The 18,482-nt window shown below is 44.6% G+C and overlaps 1 non-coding gene across 1 annotated transcript; it reads right to left on the reverse strand.

Annotated features, from left to right (window-relative positions):
• Nucleotides 1-5,137: 5,137 nt before the first annotated feature.
• Nucleotides 5,138-5,219, reverse strand: Trnas-aga (transfer RNA serine (anticodon AGA)). Its single transcript has one exon. It is a non-coding gene; the product is annotated as a tRNA-Ser (tRNA).
• Nucleotides 5,220-18,482: the final 13,263 nt, after the last annotated feature.

Genomic DNA, 18,482 nt, shown 5'->3' on the forward strand with positions numbered 1-18,482 from the left:
AATGACTGCCTATATGCCTCTGTACGAGCCCTAATCTCTCTTATCTTCTCTTTGTGGTCTTTCCGCGAAATGTAAGTTGGCGGCAGTAAAATTGTACTGCAGTCAGCCTCAAATGCTGGTTGCCTAAATTTCCTCAGTAGAGATTCACGAAAAGAACGCCTCCTTTCCTCTAGAGACTCCCACCCGAGTTCCTGAGGCATTTCCGTAACACTCGCATGATGATCGAACCTACCAGTAACAAATCTAGCAGCCCGCCTCTGAATTGCTTCTATATCCTTCCTCAATCCGACCTGATAGGGATCCCAAACGCTCGAGCAGTACTCAAGAATAGGTCGTATTAGTTTTATAAGCGGTCTCTTTTACAGATGAACCACATCTTCCCAAAATTCTACCAATGAACCGAGACGACTATCCGCCTTCCCCACAACTGCCATTACGTGGTTGTCCCACTTCATATCGCTCTGCAATGTTACGCCCAAATATTTAATCGACGTGACTGTGTCAAGCGCTACACTACTAATGGAGTATTCAAACATTACGGGATTCTTTTTCCTATTCATCTGCATTAATTTACATTTATCTATATTTAGAGTTAGCTGCCATTCTTTACACCAATCACAAATCCTGTCCAAGTCATTTTGTATCCTCGCACAGTCACTCAACAACGACACCTTCCCGTACACCACAGCATCATCACCAAACAGCCGACAATTGCTATCCACCCTATTCAAAAGATCATTTATGCAGATAGAAAACAACAGCGGACGTACCACACTTCCCTGGGGCACTCCAGAAGATACCCTCACTTCTGATGAACACTCACCATCGAGGACAACGTACTGGATTCTGTTACTTAAGAAGTCTTCGAGCCACTCACATACTTGGGAACCAATCCCATATGTTCGTACCTTAGTTAGGAGTCTGCAGTGGGGCACCGAGTCAAAAGCTTTCCGGAAGTCACATAATATGGCATCCGTCTGATACCCTTTATCCATGGTTCGCAAGATATCATGTGAAAAAAGGGCGAGTTGCGTTTCGCAGGAGCGATGCTTTCTAAATCCGTGCTGATGCATGGACAGCAACTTCTCTGTCTCAAGGAAATTCATTATATTCGAACTGAGAATATGTTCGAGAATCCTGCAACAAAACCGATGTTAAGGATATTGGTCTGTAATTTTGAGGAAACGTCCTTCTACCCTTCTTATATACAGGCGTCACCTGCGCTTTTTTCCAGTCGCTCGGGACTTTACGTTGGGCAAGAGATTTCTGCTGCCTATCTTCATGGTTGCCAAACCCTACCTTGGCCACCAACAAGGTCGCCAGATCTCTCCCCAGTTGAGAACGTCGGGAGTATTATGGAGAGGACCGTCCAACCATCTCGTGATCTGACGATCTAACGCTCCAATTGGACAGAATTTGGCATGATATCCCTCAAATGGACATCCAACCACTCTATCAGTGAATACCAAGACGAATAACTGCCTGCATAATGGCCAGAGGTGAACCAACGCGTTATTGACTTGCTCAGCTGGTGACACTCTCTCTATTGAATAAATGATCCAGTTTTTCTCTAATTTCAATCAATACCAATCAATGGGTACATCACATCTACCGATTTCCGTCGCATTCGGATAATTCCTTCGCGGTGGGTCGTTTTTATTGTCTCAGAGTGTTTTTGTCAGGGCTGGTTTTTCTGCTCTCCGTGTAAGTCGAAGGATCAATGAGAGAAATAAACGTTTAGGGATGGGCTTGAAAGTCAGAGTGGAAGGACATCAATGATAAAATTTGCTGATGACACTGCTCTGTGACAGTGGAGAAGAGTGGACTGAACAGTTTACTGAGTAGAATAGACCAAAAGTAGGCTAAAGTATTAAGCAACAGTAGCAGAAACTTAGCATAAAAATTGGGGACCAAACCGTAGTCGACGTGAAGGAAAACAACTACACTGGAAACAAAATAAACTATGACAGAGGAAGCAAGAAGGATGCACAAGGAGATAAGCAAAGGCAAAGAGAGTAGAGAGTATCCTGGCCAAAAGACGTATTCTAGTATCAAACACAGATCTGAACTTGAGATAAAGGATTTCTTAACTTGATAAAGGATTTCAAGTTGAGATTTCGGTGTTCCTTCAGTACAGATTCAGACGCATTAGTACTGTATTTTTTCTAATCTGTAACACGCTAACTTGCTGCTGTTGTCGAGGTAGCGCCAGGGATCGATACAAGGTGAGCGTTGTGTCCGCTATGTGCACTCCATGCGAATGTGGAGCAACGCACGGAAAACCTTCATCAATTTTCTAGCCTCGGATGCGCATGTCCGATGTGTTCATACCATCTCAGTTGCGAGTCTTAGATTAATCCCAAAAATCGGATAGTCAAGGTTATTGACGTCATACGCCCTTCCACTTTCACCTGTGATGTTAGGTTCTGTTCACGTATGCGGGTAAAACGCCACTACTTCTACCTGCCTCCATAGCTCACGTGACTGCCAGCATTTGGCCGACAAGGGGAGGCAAGCTGGTGGCATAAGGTTCCTGCTCACCAGTCGTAGCCCTAGAACCTTCGAATCAATGGTCGTGACTGACGTTTATGTGCGTTTCTCACGGACGATGGAAGTCTGTAGCCTGCTGTACAATTTGTCGTGGTGGAGGCAGAAAAGCAGACAGGTTTAGCCGTATCGATGGACAGGTTGTTCGTCAGGGATTTACCGTTACATTGGCCACGAGTCCTTTGTTCTTCTCGCCCAAGTTTTCCCCCCACCAGTTTTCAAAGCAGGGTCACTGTTCGATGTTTGTTGTCCAGCACTCTACAGGTGATAATACGCAGGGAGAGACATATTTTGGTAGATACTTTTCATGTTTTGGCCACAGATACTGGCATCTTTTGTAAGAAAGCTATGATTTTGCTTCGGTTCTTGGATGTTAGTGCGAAATTATGGTACTCATTTCGGGAGCAGTATCACGTGTGCACGAATATCTGCAATTTCTTTGAGAAATACTTTGCTAGCACGTGCAGTGATCATATTAAGTCTCTTGTGGGCGATTAATGAATTTATCGCCAATGTAGCCAGAAAATTCAAGGGATACTTTTTTGTTTAACATTTTTACCGATTTTTGGGAACTAGAAAGTTAACGCCTTTATTCAGCCATCTTCTCACATGGGCGAGTGGTAGGGATTAACACTTGTTCTTTTGGATCTGTGACAAATGTTCGCGCCCTCAGTACCAGTTCAACACATGTGTGGATTTACCAATTAAAGGTACCTTCGTTGTCGAATTGTAAGTAGGCTGTTTATGTTTTCTTATTGGCAACGTTACGTAGCGCTCTGTACGAAAATCACTGGCTGTGCTGTGTGCAGTCTGTGGCTAGTTTGCATTGTTGTCTGTCATTGTAGTGTTGGGCAGCGGATGTGAACAGCGCGTAGCGTTGCGCAGTTGGGGGTGAGCCGCCAGCAGTGGTGGATGTGGGGAGAGAGATGGCGGAGTTTTGTAATTTGTCATGAACTGCTATATATATATTATGACTATTAAGGTAAATACATTGTTTGTTCTCTATTAATATCTTTCATTTGCTAACTATCCCTATCAGTAGTTAGTGCCTTCTGTAGTTTGAATCTTTTATTTAGCTGGCAGTAGTGGCGCTCGCTGTATTGCAGTAGTTCGAGTAATGAAGATTTCTGAAAGGTATAGTTTAATGTTACTCAGGGCCATTCTTTTGCAGGGATCTTTGATAGTCAGATTGCGTTGCGCTAAAATTATTGTGTGTCAGTTTAAGCACAGTCGTGTATAAAATTGTTCTAAGGGGACGTTTCAGAATAGACAAGTTTTTCTTGTTCACTTGACTGCTGTGTGTGTCCACATGCTTCTCAGGTTGCCCGTGAGTTCATATTCTCGTTAATTATTGAACAATACTCAGTTTTCTACATCGAATTTTCTTAATTTTCAGTTTAATGTATTTCTGTTCTGTGTAACATGTCTGTGATTGCTACGTACGCAGTACTCTGTTTATATACTGTTTGCAGTGGAGAATATCATTTGCTATGCTTATTTCATGAACAATCGAACATCTGATTATTTCCTTTTATGCATCGATTCCTTGCGTTACAATGTTCTTTTTCCAAACCTTGCTAATATAGTACGGTACTATGAACATTCGTACTATTTTCTTATTTTATCACGAGTGGGGAACATGGTTCTTGTCTGAGTGTGCTTTGTGTTTCCCAAGATCTGCTTTCGCTTGCTAACGAATCTATTTGCCGGAAAATTTAAGAAATCCAGATCTTCTATCTTAGAAGTCTTCATGAGGTCATGACTGAGGCCATGATCACTCCTATAAACAGACACTGTACGGATACGAACTTCTTATTACCAACAACTGGTTTCAGTCGGCACTGCAGATCATCTTCACGTCAGGCTCTGCCAAATCTGAAGATGTACTGCAGAGCAGATAAGAACAAGTTGTTGGTAATAAAACGTTGGTATCGCTGTGGTGGTTTATTTATTACTTCAGTGGATCCTTATCTAAATTCCTCATTCATAAAATTGCCTAAATTAAGTACTGATTGAATGTCGTCCCCTTGACATGCTGAATATTTATTCTCGATTAGCATACCATTTTATTTGTATAACCCGTCATCAAGTATAAAGTTCTCACATAACAATCCCAAACAAGGTAGGTTTTAATAAGCCTTTCACAAAAATGTTCAAATGTGTGTGAAATCTTATGGGACTTAACTGCTAAGGTCGTCAGTTCCTAAGCTTACACACTACTTAACCTAAATGATCCTACGGTCAAACACACACACACTCATGCCCGAGGGAGGACTCGAACCTCCGCCGGGACCAGCCGCACAGTCCATGACTGCAGCGCCTTAGACAGACTTTTTTTTGCGTTTTATTCGTCGGTGATCGTAGCGTTTGGTCGTTGCAGACGTCATATGACATCCGTTAAAGTTCGTTTGTTGATCCTTCCACTCAGTTGTTTTACTACAGAGGCCAACCAGCTCTCTGACCGAACACGCTGAGCTACCGTGCCGGCATATGTTTATTATAATTTTCATAAAGTGCCATATTGGCAGAAATAACAACCTAATACAAGTTTTGAAACAATTTTCCTACAAAATGCAATTCTAAAAATTTTCGCAGCCGGTAGGACTCGAACCTACGCTCCCAGAGGGAATCTGATTTCTAGTCAGACGCCTTAACCACTCGGCCACGGCTGCGGAACAAGCATTGAACTAAGCCAGCACATGTTTCACAAATCAATAGCCATTTGAGTTAACTTGTTCACTTCTCTTGGTGCGAAGGCTATGTGCTAGGACCGAGTTTCACCCTCTCCCTTCTCTGATCATCATTGTATAACACAAATGTAACAGTACACTATACACACATCCATTACACTCGCCTGCGCTCTACAGATACACATGACACAACTCTCACATATCCGCGAACAAAGAGCCCTATATACATGGAGGAAGAACACTCTTCCCGACAGGCAGCTGAATCCACCCTGTGGCATATTCCAGGGCACAATAACAAGTTCACCAAGATCAAAACGTGACATGTAGCGAATTCAACGATGTCTAGCGAGAATAGTGCCTTAGCGCAAGGAAATCACAATTGACTGCAGAGCTGCCACACTGCTGGCTTTAAAGGACCGCCGCGGGTGCTGGTAGGCTAGCGTGGCGGGCGTGTCCACGTGGCGGTGCTTACGGCAGTGACGCCAGCATCTGCGGATGCAGCCGCATTGTCTAACACAGGCCCGAGTGCCAAAGCGCTCATCATCGCTGCACATTCCCCCCCCCGCCACGGCACGCTGTCTGAGTGCAAAGAGGGGAAAGAGGGGAAAACTGTGAATGCGCTGCATTTACAGGGTGTTTCAAAAATGACCGGTATATTTGAAACGGCAATAAAAACTAAACGAGCAGCGATAGAAATACACCGTTTGTTGCAATATGCTTGGGACAACAGTACATTTTCGGGCGGACAAACTTTCGAAATTACAGTAGTTACAATTTTCAACAACAGATGGCGCTGCAGGTGATGTGAAAGATATAGAAGACAACGCAGTCTGTGGGTGCGCCATTCTGTACGTCGTCTTTCTGCTGTAAGCGTGTGCTGTTCACAACGTGCAAGTGTGTTGTAGACAACATGGTTTATTCCTTAGAACAGAGGATTTTTCTGGTGTTGGAATTCCACCGCCTAGAACACAGTGTTGTTGCAACGAGACGAAGTGTTCAACGGAGGTTTAATGTAACCAAAGGACCGAAAAGCGATACAATATAGGATCTGTTTGCAAAATTTCAACGGACTGGGAACGTGACGGATGAACGTGCTGAAAAGGTAGGGCGACCGCGTACGGCAACCACAGAGGGCAACGTGCAGCTAGTGCAGCAGGTGATCCGACAGCGGCCTCGGGTTTCCGTTCGCCGTGTTGCAGCTGCGGTCCAAATGACGCCAACGTCCACGTATCGTCTCATGCGCCAGAGTTTACACCTCTATCCATACAAAATTCAAACGCGGCAACCCCTCAGCGCCGCTACCATTGCTGCACGAGAGACATTCGCTAACGATATAGTGCACAGGATTGATGACGGCGATATGCATGTGGGCAGCATTTGGTTTACTGACGAAGCTTATTTTTACCTGGACGGCTTCGTCAATAAACAGAACTGGCGCATATGGGGAACCGAAAAGCCCCATGTTGCAGTCCCATCGTCCCTGCATCCTCAAAAAGTACTGGTCTGGGCCGCCATTTCTTACAAAGGAATCACTGGCCCATTTTTCAGATCCGAAACGATTACTGCATCACGCCATCTGGACATTCTTCGTGAATTTGTGGCGGTACAAACTGCCTTAGACGACACTGCGAACACCTCGTGGTTTATGCAAGATGGTGCCCGGCCACATCGCACGGCCGACGTCTTTAATTTCCTGAATGAATATTTCGATGATCGTGTGATTGCTTTGGGCTATCCGAAACATACAGGAGGCGGCGTGGATTGGCCTCCCTATTCGCCAGACATGAACCCCTGTGACTTCTTTCTGTGGGGACACTTGAAAGACCAGGTGTACCGCCAGAATCCAGAAACAATTGAACAGCTGAAGCAGTACATCTCATCTGCACGTGAAGCCATTCCGCCAGACACGTTGTCAAAGGTTTCGGGTAATTTCATTCAGAGACTACGCCATATTATTGCTAGGCATGGTGGATATGTGGAAAATATCGTACTATAGAGTTTCCCAGACCGCAGCGCCATCTGTTGTTGACAACTGTAACTACTGCATTTTCGAAAGTTTGTCTGCCTGAAAATGTACTGTTGTCCCAAGCATATTGCAACAAACGGTGTATTTCTATCGCTGCTCGTTTAGTTTTTATTGCCGTTTCAAATATACCGGTCATTTTTGAAACACCCTGTAAATGTCACACGACTTGGTTTCCCATTTCATATTTCTCAACACCATACATCATAAACAAAACAGATTTTCAGTGTTATTTTATTATTTTTGGGGCGCTCAAGAATTTTTATCTGGTACAAACTGTCGACATACAAGCAGATGCAAACGATTTCACAGAGTTTCGCTGTCAAGTTGCCAGGTAAGTGTGACTTATCAAGTTTCATAACCGAAAAAAGATCTTTCACACAAATATGTCGATCGATGTATTGCGGCACCTTTGCAACTTCATTACGGAGACTTGAAAACTCTACCTGAGGAAAGCAACGTAGGTGTCGTGGACAGTTTAAACATAGAAAGACTCGTCAGTAACACTGAAATTACCTTGCAAGTCAATCAAATACATCCGCACATGCACAGGAGCACTTTCAACTGAAACGACAAACAGTCTCGAGAACAGATGTAAGAGTGACAGTGTCCTCATAACCTTTATGAAATAGTCCTTGTAATTCTTTCAAGACTGCAATGAATTCTGCAAATCCCTCGTTTTCCTTAACACAAGTGAGTTTAGGGAACTGGACTGCCTTTGTGAGATCATGTCCATTGTGCAATGTGATTTTCTTTTCAAAAGCATCCCCCCCCCCCCCCCCCAAATGTACCTTGCAGTGCCTTACCGTGGGAAGTGTGCAGTCAAGTCCACTTAAAATGCGTTCCGAAATCCATTCCAGATGTCCTAATTTTCGTTCCTGTACTTCTTATTCTTTCATTAACTCAACAAGAACGACCTTTAAATCGAGAAATGTTTCTGGTCATGCCCCTTCACTTAACCATCCTACTTGGCAGTAGTATATGAAGTCTCCATACTCTTCGTTCAGTTCCATTGCAAAACGTTGCAACTGACAGTGGAATAACGCATTCTTTTTAAAGGATTGTACAGTCGATAGCTAGACTGCCTCTTTTCGTGCACACAGCCGAGGGATCTCTGAATGTCCTTCACATCACGAGCAATTGAATCTCATTGTAGACAAGTGTAACGTGCTGCGAATACATAGAAAGAATGTGTGGTGTCACCGCCAGACACCACACTTGCTAGGTGGTAGCCTTTAAATCGGCCGCGGTCCGTTTGTATACGTCGGACGCGCGTGTCGCCAGTGATTGCAGACCGAGCGCCGCCACACGGCAGGTCTAGAGAGTCTTCCTAACACTCGCTCCAGTTGTACAACCGACTTTGCTAGCGATGGTTCACTGACAAAATACGCTCTCATTTGCCGAGACGATAGTTAGCATAGCCTTGAGCTACGTCATTTGCTACGACCTAGCAAGGCGCCATTACCAGTTACGATTGATACTGTAATCATGTATCGTCAAGAGTGACGCTCATCATTTATGGATTAAAGTTAAGTATTCCACCAGCTACGTCCGTTTTTCTAAAGTCTAATTTCCTTGTCCTGTTCCAGACCTCACGCCCGCCTGCGTGCCTTTCGGCTTCCTCTAATAAAACGTTGTTGGCTCTCCTGCCAACCCACAACAGAAAGATCCTTTATCATTTAGCTACAACATAGCAGGCCAGCAAATGGAAGCAGTTAATTCCATAAATTATATAGGAGTAGGCATTAGGAGTGATTTAAAATGGAATAATCATATAAAGTTGGTCATCGGTAAAGCAGATGCCAGACTGAGATTCATTGGAAGGATCGTAAGGAAATGCAATCCGAAAACAAAGGAAGTAGGTTACAGCGAAATTCTACCGTGTGACTACTCAGTCGCAGCAAGACGTGTGTTTTAAATCTTCTGTTTTTAATTTTACAAATAAGGACTTGGACAATGCGACTATGTCAGTTTTAGAGAAGGGTCTGAACTTCGCTCCCACGCCAAAGCTCCTGCCGTTAACATCTTTTATCTCAGGTACTGAAGAAGCTGTCCGAAAGTTACCTGGTGATTCCGTCGAAGAAATAAGACGTGAAGTGTGCCGAACTCTTACAAGATCTTGTCCGCCGCTCGTGGTCTCGCGGTAGCGTTCTCGCTTCCCGAGCACGGGGTCCCGGGTTCGATTCCCGGCGGGGTCAGGGATTTTCACCTGCCTCGAGATGACTGGGTGTTTGTGTTGTCCTCATCATTTCATCATCATCCAGGAAAGTGGCGAAATTGGGCTGAGCAAAGATTGGATAATTGTACGGGCGCTGATAACCACGCAGTTGAGCGCCCCACGAACCAAACATCCTCATCATCATCATCATCTTACAAGATCTCGTCCACAAAGAAGCAACTTATCCTCAGCTGAGAGAGCTGCACTCCGTAATCTCCGGAATGATTCCCAGTCTTTGGTCCTTCCTGCAGACAAGGGTAATGCCACAGTTTTGCTTCCGAGAGACGTCTATATTGAGAAGATGCACAACTTACTGGATGAGTCTGCATACTGTAAGACTGACAAGGACCCCACATCTCGGGTTGAGAGGATAACTGCATAGCTTCTGAACTCCAGTTCTCTGCCTAAAGAAGTCGCCAACAAACTGAAGGGACACAGCTCTGTGCCCCCCAGATTATATGGCCTTCCCAAGGTACACAAAGTTCTACGAACGTTCAGTTCAGAAGAAACTGAAAATCTTAATCCATGTCTGGGGCAGATTTTAAAAGTGCTGACTTTTCGATCAATAGTTAGCAATATAGGTGCACCGACGTACTCATTGGCAAAATATTTAGCCTCTCTGTTGAGACCGTTTGTGGGGAAATGTGAACATCATATCCGCAACTCGTCGGATTTTATCAGTAGGTTGAAAGGTCTGAAGCTCAATAGCACAGATTTATTAGTTAGTTCTGACGTTGTCTCGTTGTTCACCAAAGTACCTCTGGCTGACTCCTTGTATCTCATTAGCAGCAAGTTTGAGGATGATATAACAGCTTTGTTTGAGCATGCATTAACCTCCACTTTTTTTTATTTGATGAACAATATTACGAACAAATTGACGGTGTCGCTATGGGGAGCCCTCTCTCTCCCCTGGTGGCTTATTTGTTTATGGGGGATTTTGAAGAGAAAGCCCTCAACTCAGCAGTATTAAAACCGACGGTCTTCTGGAGATACGTGGATGACACTTTCATAGTGTGGCCCCACGGAGAGGATAAACCGATAAGAGTTTTTGGAACATCTCAATTCCATTCACGGAAACATCAAGTTCACTATGGAGCGAGAGAAGAATGGCTGTTTACCGTTTCTGGATGTGCTGGTTCGCCGGAAAGAAGATGGGTCCCTAGGTCATTGCGTATACCGTAAGCCCACACACACAGACCTATATTTGCAGGCGTCTAGCTGCCACCATCCGTCGCAAATTATGAGTGTTCTGAAAACTTTGGTCCACAGGGCTCATGTAGTGTCTGATGTTGACAGCCTGCAGGATGAGCTTGTACACCTGGAGGCAGTTTTTAGGAGAAATGGCTATTCGCAACAGCAGATTAAAAAAGCCCTGCAAATAAAAACTGCAGAAAAATCACAGGAAAAGGATGAGAAAGTGGAAAGGGAAGTGTAATCTACAGCCTTTCTCCCATACGTGGGTAATGTTTCTTCTATAATCGCTAGAATCTTGAAGAATCATGAAGTGGATGTGATGTTCCGCCCACCAGCTATGACTGCAGCCTTGTTTGGATCCGTTAAGGATGATCTGCTCTTGCGAAAGGCGGGAGTTTATGAAATCCCTTGTGAGTGTGGCAAACGTTATATGGTGCAAACCACGCGCACTGTACAGGAACGATGCGTCGGACACCAGCGGTACACACGTCTTCTTCAGTCCAACAAATCAGCAGTTGCCGAACATTGCATTTCTACTGGCCATGCCATGGATTATAAAGATGTTAAGATTTTAACTACTGCTTCATCTTTCTGGGACGCAGTTGTTAAGGAAGCTGTAGAAATACAACTAGCCGACAACCTGCTAAACCGTGACGAAGGATTTCATCTTGACAATGCTTGGAAACCGCTTATTTCACACCTTCGTTCGGAAAGAATTTCTGCATCTTCACTTCTGACAGATGTTACCACTTTTAAAGATTAATTATTTATTTTCAAGCACAGTGGATTCGCAGCAGCACTATTTTGTTTGCACTCTGCGCTTATATGTTTATCTTTGCTATATACATCTTATCTATGACTAGCGCAGTAGTGGCGACTTTGATATCTTTGACGCATGCGCTTTCATTCCTTAGCAGCTTTGTATCACGTGACTCTCCATATAAATAGGAACGCGCAAACGCTATGAACTCAGTCTCCGACTCGCCTTGAAGACGGCTGGGAGGTTTCTAGCCGAAATATCGCAAGAACTGTCGCTGTCCCGAGTGCACGCCCGAGAGATGATGGAACATTATGTCCGCCGGGAAAACTTCAAGAATTACAGCACACTTGTTCGCCCACTGCTTGAATATTGCTCACCAGTGTGGGATCCGTACCAGATAGGGTTGATAGAAGAGATAGAGAAGATCCAACGGAGAGCAGCGCGCTTCGCTACAGGATCATTTAGTAATCGCGAATGTGTTACGGAGATGATAGAAAAACTCCCGTGGAAGACTCTGAAAGAGAGACGCTCAGTAGCTCGGTACGGGCTTTTGTTGACGTTTCGAGAACATACCTTCACCGAGGAGTCAAGCAGTATATTACTCCCTCGTACGTATATATCGCGAAGAGACAATGAGCATAAAATCAGAGACATTAGAGCCCACACAGAGGCATACCGACAATCTTTCTTTCCACGAACAATACGAGACTGGAATAGAAGCGTGAATCAATAGAGGTACTCAAAGTACCTTCCGCCACACTCCGTCAGGTGGCTTGCGGAGTATGGATGTAGATGTAGATGACTTCAGAAAATCTGCTGTTCATACCACCAGTTTCTTCAAGAGCTGCATGTCTTCAAATGTAGCACAAAGTACTTTTGGCGTACGGAACAATGTACCCTGTCTGTTGATCGTTGCAATTTTTTGCTGTTTCGTTGCCAACTACATCTTTAAATTCTTTCTGAGTAGTATTGTAATGTTGTTGCACAGCAAAAATGTGGTGTCACCGCCAGACACCACACTTGCTAGGTGGTAGCTTTAAATCGGCCGCGGTCCATTAGTACATGTCGGACCCGCGTGTCGCCACTGTCAGTAATTGTAGACCGAGCGCCACCATACGGCAGGTCTAGAGAGACGTACTAGGACTCGTCCCAGTTGTACGACGACTTTGCTAGCGACTACACTGACGACGCCTTTCTCTCATTTGCCGAGAGATAGTTAGAATAGCCTTCAGCTAAGTCCATGGCTACGACCTAGCAAGGCGCCATTAACCATTTCTATAGAGAGTCTCACTCGTATCATCAAGAATGCTGTATACAAATGAGGGATTAAAGTAAAGTATTCCAGCAGCTACGTACTTTTCTTTATAGCATTCATTACGTATCCTGTTTCAGACTTAAGCAAGCCTGCGTGAATTAAGCGCGTGCCCTTTCGGCTTCCTCGCCTTGTGTCTAGACTGTCTTGTCTAGACACAACAAAAAATGTGGTTCACCTCACTGCGAATTCAGAATACTCATCCCATTCTTTTTAAAGGATTGTACAGAGGATCGCTAGATTGCCTCTTTTCGTGCACACAGCCACGGCATCTCTAAAGTCCTTCATGTCACGAGCAAAAAGCGAGGAGTAAACAGCCCTGACACCACGATTCTGCAGAATTCAAAGAGTTGCAACTATCGAAACATGCCTCACCACAATGCTAAATGAAACTTACCACTGTCAAGCGTATCTCCAAGACGGACCGAGCAAAGGCCAGTGACAGGTCGGGCCTTTGTCTGCACATGGCCCGTGCACAAGGCGCGCGTCAAGTTTGTCACGACGTGGCCGGCACTGGTCTAGCGGCTGTCATCGAGTTACATACCTGCGATTTCAGTCTTTCTCGGCGTATTCAACTGATGACTTCTTCTCGGGTTATCAGCCGAATGGTGGCGTCGTCTTGTCGGAACGTTTCAATGAGTTTCGTACCCATCATCTTCTGGCGAAGTCACATCGCCAGAAGATATTTGGTACGAAACTCATTGAAACGTTCCGACAAGACGACGCCACCATTCGGCTGATAACCCGAGAAGAATTCATCAGTTTCATACCTTCTGGCGGGCCTTCAGACTCGCCGGACCGGAATACGAGAAAGACACCATCCACACTGCTTCCCCAACAGGGCGCCCTGTTAGCCCCAATTCTACCCATAAGAAGGCCTCGTACAGGCCCCATCTACAGCCTTCAGCGGTGCAATAAACGGCTCAACAGAAGACAGCCGGAACAAACAACAATCAAACAACTGGAACAACAGTAATTGTAGTAACAAAAGAGATGACTGTGAGAGTAAGTAGGCTAGAATCTAAAAAAAATAATGCGGACTCTACACTGACTCTTAACGTGACTAACACTTCCCAGTGAGAACATGATCTGCCAAGCAGTAACGGAGCAAACATATAGAATAATATTAGGAACTAAATATCCACCTAGTAAACCACGTACCTGTGTGAATTCACAGGTAAGGCTTGCAGAAGGCGCGCAGTACGGCTCAACATTGACGAAACACAGGGTGACGCAAAAGTACATTAACATTTGGGAAGTCAGTGTTTCACGGAATAATGTAGGTAGAGAGATCCTTGAAATTATATGGGATTTTACTGGAACCTAAACTAAGAGCGCAAAATGAGAAACAAATAGCGCTTCCAATGCTACAAAAGCAATAATTACCGTGACAATTTCAATTTTAGTCTTTATAACAGATGCTCAACACATCGACCGTCATTCAACAATGGTCCGAGCACGGGGCTCACAACCCGAACCACACGCCACTGTTAAGCTCTAATGAAGGACTGGGCCCCTTACTTCGATTGCACATAATTCACAGGGCCAATCCAACACATTTATTTCAAATAACGTAAGTTACATTTGAATCTGTCTGACATTAAACAGGAATAAAAAACCAATTTCAATATCAGCTGATTTAGTGCGTGAAGCGCGAGTTAAGCCAATAACCAGATAAACTAAACAATTCTGCGTGATTCAAAAGAAAGAGAAAAACAAATGACTCAATACACCCCACTGACAAATATCCAAAAAACCTTACAATGCTACTCAAAAAAAAAAAAAAAAATACACTGAAGTGGGGAGCAGTCATTCACCCAACAGAACACTTCAAAATGAGTTCAATAACACAGCTGCGTGCCCAGGAAAAGTGCAAGACATTAAATACACTACATTTGACAAATAACAAAAACTCATTAACATTACGCCACTCCTGTTTGAACTGCAGTGTCCCAAAGAAACAGGCGCTTATACTAAAAGAACAATTTTTTATATATGTTTAAATTACAGCATTAAGGAATTCCAAAAGATGTCCAATTGAACTCCCTCCCCCTTTCAGGCGGAGGCTGAGCCAGAAACACAGAATGCCACAAAAACACAGTTTTGCTGTGAAATCTTACAGGGCACCCGGAAGCAGTAACAGACAAGGGGTCGGCACCCACAAATAACACAGGCTCGGAGTCAGGCTGGGAGGGCATCCTTCGAGAACTTGTTCACACTATGCTCACCACAAACTGTAGACATTCCGGCCCAACATCCGCTTGCGGTGGCTGCCAGAAGGACGAAGCAACCAACAGGCCCACGCCGTGCTTCACACCGGCACCTCAATCTGTACAGACATCTAGGCCAACACCAATTCCGGATTCCCCTCTCACTGCGAGGCTTGGCACAGTTTATATGAAATGCCTTCCAGGCAACCAGTAACCGCCGCAGGAGTTTCACGATTAGAAGACAGCCCCAGCGTAACAGACGTCACACATGTGCTTACGCCCGAGCCACAACTCCGCCAGTCTGACCGGCCGCCCCAAACCGACTGCCTCTCGCCGTCCCGCGCGCCCCAGCCGAAAGGAGGGATATGATGTGACGTCAATTATGACGTATATACGCTTTAGTCGATTAACACACCTATCGACTTTTTCGAACGTTCGAGAGTCTGTCGTCAGCTAGTGGTTTGTTTTGACATGTGCGATTCTGATAAAAGCTCAGTGTGGCAGCGTATATGTATTTCGCCAAAATAAAAGAGCTGGATATTAATAGAAATATTCCTGACCGTGGCCTTGCAAACACCACGGACAACACGTTTCGTAAAAAAGTGAAGTCTTCTTATGCCCCGACCAGATTAGATTGTGTGATTGTTGTGTTGAACGCTTACGCCGATAATAATATTTATTTATTATCAATATTTTAGTATGGTTACATACAATTGGTCTTGTCAGTACATATTAGATTGTAGCAGCATACTCTTGCTGACTTTTTTTTTCTTAATTTGTATAGCTGAAAGAGAACTCGTGCAAGTTTGTTAGCTAAGTAATTTATATGTCCATCCCAAGATAGTCTTTTATCAACCACAATTCCAAGTAATTTTACGCTCGGACCGCAGAGACAGGTACCTTAGTGTCCAGTAATGACTGGTGTGTAGAATGATTGAATTTCGAACTTAAAAAGAAAAATATGAGGCATTGTTGAAGAAAAATCGTCGACCGAAGATGAAATACGAGGGCAAGTGGATTTCTCAATGTAATCTTAACCAAAGGTTAGTGTCTTGACGCATCTAAAGATTTTGGCAGCTGAGTGCTTCTTCTCACCGAGTACGAATAACCGACGCACTTCAGCTGGGTCAGAAGTACATCAATTTCTGCTTGAGATTCACAATAACCACGCAATTGCCCGTCACAGGACACAAACACAGTACAATACACGATTTAAACGCAAGGAACGCAAAACACATTTAAACGAATGGCGCAGAGCACAGCGCTACCCTGTCACAACCTCTCGAAAGTTCACAAAAGTCGAATAGTCGATATACGGTTTCTATCGTTTTCGATGTAGCGTGTATACGTCATAATGACGTCACATCGTATCCAAGACCGGTGAACTTAGCATCCTCCCAGCCGAAAACGCAAAGATGGTCATGCCCGGGGACGCGCCAAAGATAACAAGCCGATCGTTGATGATCGACCAGCGATCTGGCTCAAACAACAATATCTTTAGCCGTGGGACAATGTTGTGGACAGCACTGTACAGCATATCAGTAGCTTTGGTGACAAATTGTTGTCGGATGTCGTCTTTTAGCGTCCCTAATGAGATTGGACGAGCGCGGTAGACTTGCGACTCCAAGTAACTACTCAAGCAATTTTGACACAGATTAAGACCTGGGGATCTGAGAGGCCAAGCACTACGGATGTGGTGTGTCAGAACGCGATCTTCTGGGCAGGTGCCAACCGCAGTAGCAGATCATCGGTCACAGTCTCGCTGAGGAACCATCAGAATATTCAGTGCCACATTCCAGCCAGAAATCTCCGCTGTGTAATGCAGACAGTGCCATCACCAGGTTTCATCGAGATGTGGCTTCTCCGCCAGAGATATGTGTGAACCTTTTTATTGGCCATTTACTTCTTTGTGTTATTAATTCTTAATTCCAAAGTGAATCTATAACTTAATTTTCATATTTCTTGGGGCCATCAGCTCACAAACAATTGGTAGGTCTTTCTATGGCAAATCTGACTTACCACATACTCTCAGTATAAAAATTTACTCCAAGGATGAGATTTGAATTCAGGTGTTCACTAACGAACTTACTCTGCAGTGTTTACCTGGACTGCATGCCTCCAGTGGTGTGATACATATCACTGGCGGTGAGGTGTACATTTTGGTGATCTCAGTTTCCACACATGCGCTATGTCCCATGTAGACGGTATTTTCTTTCGTACAACTTCCCAGGTTCGAGTGAACTGAGATTTACTTACTATTACAGTACGTCTGGTCCAATAGATGTTATCATCCCAGTGCCACTGCTTCTACAGAATATGCAACAGGCTCAAGATCTGCTGTTGGAGAAGAGGGCTGCCATCAACATGGCGCCACTGGAAATCTCCAACCATCTATCATACATTGATTCGCTGGAGAAAGGATACCACAAGGTCCCCCTGCCAATTGAGCCATTTGGCAATAAGGTTGGGCCATGGGCAAACTATGTGGCTCAGCTTGGAAAGTATTTCCTCGGACATGATAATGCAAGTGATTCCAGCAGAGCGCATCTTTTTAGCTTAATCACACCCCAAAGTGTGCTATTCGGCCAAGCTGCATGCCCTTCTGCATGAACGGGAGAAATCATGTTAGTTAGACTATCTTAACTCCAAGATGCCCATCATACCAATCTGTCATAGCAATATGTTACAATTTTTCAGCTGCCCTATGCTCAGTCGACAATCATATAGGGAGTGGTTAGCAAAGTTACATGGTCTGTCCAGAGACCCCCATTTTCAGTGTGCAAACCCCCAATGCAAGCAATCATACTCCACATCGTTAATTTGGAACATCATCCTCATGTCCTAAGATGATGAAGGGTTCTGCAATGAAATCTTTAAGCTCCAGCAACCCTCATTGGATACATGTCTTCCTATCATTAGAGCCTCTGAACAATCTGTTAGATCCTCAGCAGTGTTTCAGGACACATCTCATGTGCTGGCTGCCTGCTCGATTCATTGACCCGGTCTCAGCCTTGGCCTCCAAAATAGGCTGAGTTGCTGGCCACAGGCAAAGACACTGTTTTGTGATGCGCCAGTGTCAACAGTGATACTGTCATCAGGCCAGATGCTGTGGAAAAACAGGACAAAAGGTGAAAGCTTGTCAGCCATCTCTCGAAATCAACATTAACTGTGCTTGCCTGCAACCCCTTATTCTGGATCAGATGAGGTGCCCAGTGTTTTCCATCCCAATGTACTGCATGTCTAGATTGTTTACCCTATCTCTGACAGGCTACTAACACTGACTGTTCTCAACGCAATTCCAGTGGTTTTCCAGACTGATAAAGGCACATCAGTGATCATTGTCAATTGGGAAACACATCGCTGCCTGGGCTCCCCTCCACTCTGTGTGTTCTCCAAGCAACTCAAGAGCAACAGCAACAGCGCAATCGAGGTCAAGTGTCAGTTTATTGTGCAAGTGATGTACTGGACAGCCTCATTTGCAGTATACCTCCTTGTGATTGTTACAAAGGGGGCTATGAACATTCTGGG

This window comes from Schistocerca cancellata, chromosome 3 (genome assembly GCF_023864275.1).
Source record: "Schistocerca cancellata isolate TAMUIC-IGC-003103 chromosome 3, iqSchCanc2.1, whole genome shotgun sequence".
Classification (NCBI taxonomy): Eukaryota; Metazoa; Arthropoda; class Insecta; order Orthoptera; family Acrididae; genus Schistocerca; species Schistocerca cancellata.